This window comes from Acinonyx jubatus, chromosome X (assembly GCF_027475565.1).
Source record: "Acinonyx jubatus isolate Ajub_Pintada_27869175 chromosome X, VMU_Ajub_asm_v1.0, whole genome shotgun sequence".
NCBI classification, from domain to species: domain Eukaryota; kingdom Metazoa; phylum Chordata; class Mammalia; order Carnivora; family Felidae; genus Acinonyx; species Acinonyx jubatus.
Genome location: NC_069389.1, coordinates 77,388,203 through 77,392,539, shown reverse-complemented (window position 1 = coordinate 77,392,539; position 4,337 = coordinate 77,388,203). Strand labels below are relative to the sequence as shown.

General features: G+C 39.6%; 1 non-coding gene across 1 annotated transcript; it reads left to right on the top strand.

Annotated features, from left to right (window-relative positions):
* The first annotated feature begins 2,619 nt into the window (after window positions 1–2,619).
* On the top strand, window positions 2,620–2,729 carry LOC113597526 (U6 spliceosomal RNA). Its single transcript, XR_003418299.1, has one exon. It is a non-coding gene; the product is annotated as a U6 spliceosomal RNA (small nuclear RNA).
* The last annotated feature ends 1,608 nt before the right edge of the window (window positions 2,730–4,337 follow it).

Below are 4,337 nucleotides of genomic sequence, written 5' to 3'. Positions count from 1 at the left end.
TGGATAGATCATCTAGAGATAAAATCAATAAGGAAACAGCAGACTTGAACAACACTGTAGACCAAATGGACATAAAAGAGACATATAGGAAGTTTTTTAAACATCAGCAGAATACACTTTTCTCAAATACCCAAGGAACATTCTCTAGGACACATCATATGTTAGTCACAAAATAAGCCTTACAAATTTAAGAATATTGAAATAATATCACACATCTTTTCCAACCAAAATGCAATGAAATTAGATATCAATAGCTGAAAGAAAATTGGAAAATTTACAAATGTTGACAAACATACTCCTGAACACCAGAGTGTCAAAGAAGAAATAAAAAAGGATAAGTGGGGTGCCTGGCCAGCTTAGTTGGTTAAGCATCTGACTCTTGATTTTAGCTCAGATCATGATTTCAAGTTTCATGGGATCAAACCATGCATCTGGCTCTCTGCGCTGATGGTGTCAGCCTGCTTGGGATTCTTTCTTAACCCCTCCCCCTCTAAATTAATTAATTAATTAATTAAACAATTTTTTAAAAAGGAGAGAGGGAATAAGATGGTGGCATTGTAGGAGGGCCCCAGGCTTGCCTCCTTCCTTGAACACAGCTAGGTAACTATAAAATCATTCTGAATAGTCAAGAAATCATACTGAGGACTGATAGAACAAACCACACAATAAGAGGGAGAGAAGAGGCCAGTTAGAGGAAGGCAGTAAGTGCAGAGATGTGGTTTGTGGGAGAAACAGATCACAGGTGCTTCAGAGGGGAGGGACCCCTGGTTGTGGAGAAAGGTGAGAGAGAAAAAGAAAAGTGCACAGGTGATTTCATGAGAACACGTACTCAAAGCCAGTGGCTAGGAAAATGAGATAGGCTGATTTTCAGGGGTTTTTGCAACCAGTAAGGCTCAAAGACTGGAGTTTTATAGGTCCACAGCATGGCTGGTATATAGCCATATGGTGTGCTGCCCTACTCCTTGGGAGAAGGCAGGCATGTAACCCAGGGGCAGAAGGCACGTTTTGAGGACTGCCTAAGATGCATGGGAAAAGACTGTTCTCTATTCTTGGAGCACATCTGTGAGACATGGCATTGCGTCCCTGTGGACAAAAGAGCTGTTAGGAACCATATTGTTCCCATGCCCTTCAGCATAAGCACAGAGACACTTATTGAGCTTATCCTGGACACTGGCCTGCTTTGCTCCAAATCCCATGCCCCTGTGCTCTGACATGACTGACCTTCTGGGTCAAAGCTTCATCAGTCCCGGTGAAATGAAGCCTTTTCCCAGAGGACTAACACAGATATTCATTACAGAAGTTCCCTGAAGTTTGCAATTTTAAAAGTCAGCAGGCCTGACTAGGGTAGAGACCAAGGTGTGCTGTGCTGCTTCAGACAGGCAAGTGAACCAGAGACAGTGTGAAATCAGCAATCTGAAAAATGCCTGTAACACACAGGAAAAATTATTTGCTCCTCTGAAAGTGCTTCCTGAGAGCAACAAGCACAGGGTCCCCTCTCCAAGGACAAAGAAGCAGGCTGGTGCAATTTCCCTCTCCTGCCACTCAGAATAAACCAACTTCAGTAAACAGCACAGTGCCAACATTGGCTGGCTAACCTGCTTACACCGAATCTGGATGCCCTGTGTTCTGCTGGTACTGCTTTTCTCAGGCAGGTATGCCTTAGGATCAGCTCAGCAGGCTCTTCCCCCAGAATACCAAAGACAAAATAAAAAAAAATAAATAAAACAACCCACAAGCACTTATGTCTACTATCCATAGCATTCTGCAAAGCTTCAGTTCTAGTGGAAATAGCATTAGGTATCTTTTAACAAGCAGACCAGACCATACATAGTTGAAGCTGGACACACTCTGGCCAAGGTCCAAACACTGCTCACTGAAAGCAAGGAGAAACTCTGCAGCTGACTGACCTGAGGAATAGAGCAGCCAAAACACAGCAGCACAGTTCATGAAGTACACATCAGAGACACCTCGTGAACACAAGTCCTGGACATTATATGACCTCTTCTTTATAAAGTCATTACTGTCAGTAACAGGAAACAAATAGTTTTTCCTAACACAGAAAAGAAGACATAGCCTTAGACAAAATGCCAAGATGGAGGAACTCATCCCAAAAGAAAGAAAAAGAAAATATCACAGCCAGGGATCTAATAGAAACAGATATAATAATATGCCTGATCTAGAATTTAAAGCAACAATCATAAGGATACTAGCTGGACTTCGGGAGAGCATGGACAGCATCAGAGAGGCCCTTACCATAGAGATAAGAGCTAAGAAACAAACAGGCAAAAATGAAAAATGCAATAACAGATTTGAAAATGACTGGATGGAATTACCACAAGAATGGAAGAAGAGGAATGAATAAGTGATATAGAAGATGGAATTATGGAAAGTAATGAAGCTGAACAAAAGAGGGAAAGAAAAATCTTGGATGAATAAAATAGAATTAGGGAACTCAATGACTCCAAGAAACATAATAACATTTGCATCATAGGAGTCCCAGGGGAAGAAGAGAGAAAAAGGGGGAAGAAAATTTATTTCAAGAAACAATAATAGAAAACTTCCCTAATCTGTGGAAGGAAACAGATATACAGGTCCAGGGACACAGACAACTCAAAAGCTGTGCTTGCTTCAGCAGCACATATACTAAAATTGGAATGATACAGAGAAGATTAGCATCCTTGCCCCTGTGCAAGGATGACATGCAAATTCGTGAAGTGTTCCATATTTGTAGCAAGATGTCTGAACCAGAATTTAGAATCATGGTAATAAGAATACTAGCTTGAGTCGAAAATAGATTAGAATCCCTTTCTGCACAGATAAAAAAAGTAAAAAAGCCAGAATGAAATTAAAAATCCTATAACTGAGCTGCAATCACGGATGGTGCAGTGGCGTCAAGGATGGACAAGGCAGAACAGAGAATCAGCAATGTAGAGGACAAACTTATAGAGAATAATGAAGAAGAAAAAAAGAGGGAGATTAAGGAAAAAGAGCAATATTTAAGAATTAGATAAATCAGAGACTCATTAAAAAGGAACAACATCAGAATCATAGGGATCCCAGAAGAGGAAGAGAGAGAAATATGTGTAGAAGGGTTATGTGAGCAAATCATAGCGGAAAACTTTCCTAACCTGGAGAAAGACACAGACATCAAAATCCAGGAATCAAAGAGGACCCCCATTAGATTCAATAAAAACCGACCATCAACAAGGCATATCACAGTCAAATTCACAAAATACTCAGGCAAGGAGAGAATCATGAAAGCAGCAAGGGAAAAAAAAGTCCCTAACCTACAAGGGAAGACAGATCAGGTTTGCAGCAGAACTATCTACAGAAACTTGGCAGGCCAGAAAGGAGTGGCAAGATATATTCAGTGTGCTGAATCAGAAAAATATGCAGCCAAGAATTCTTTATCCAGCAAGGTTGTCATTCAAAATAGAAGGAGAGATAAAAAAGTTTCCCAGACAAACAAAAATTAAAGGAGTTTGTGACCATTAAACCAGCCCTGCAAGAAATTTAAGGGGGACTCTCTGAGGGGTGAAAAGAAGGAAAACAAAAACAAAAACAAAAAGACCAAAAGACCAAAAGCAACAAAGGATTAGAAAGTACCAGAGAACACCACCAGAAATTCCAACTCTACAAGCATCATAATGACAATAAATTCAAATTTTTCACTACTCACTATAAATGTCAATGGGCTCAATGCTCCAATAAAAAGACATAGGGTAACAGAATGGATAAGAAAACAAGATCCATCTATATGCTGTGTACAAGAGACCCCTTTAGACCTAAAGACACCTACAGATTGAAAGTAAGGGGATGGAGAACAATCTATCATGCTAATGGTCAACAAAAGAAAGCTGGAGTAGCCATAATTATATCAGACAATCTAGACTTTAAAATAAAGATGTATCAAGAGATCCAGAAGGGCATTATATGATAATCAAGGGGTCTATAGACCAAGATCTAACAATTGTAAACATTTACCTGCAAAATGTGGTAGCACCCAAACATATAAATCAATTAATCACAAACGTAAAGAAACTCATCAATAGTAATACCATAATAGTAGGAGACTTCAACACCCCACTCACAGCAATGTACAGATCATCTAAGCAAAAAATCAAACAGGAAATAATGGCTTTCAATGACACACTGGACCAGATGCACTTAACAGATATATTCAGAACATTTCATCCTTAAAGAGCAGAATATGCATTCTTCTCCAGTGCACATGGAACGTTCTCCAGAATAGACTATATACTGGGACACAAATCAGCCCTAAGTAAGTACAAAATTATTGAGATCATACTGTGGATATTTTCAGACCACAATGCTGT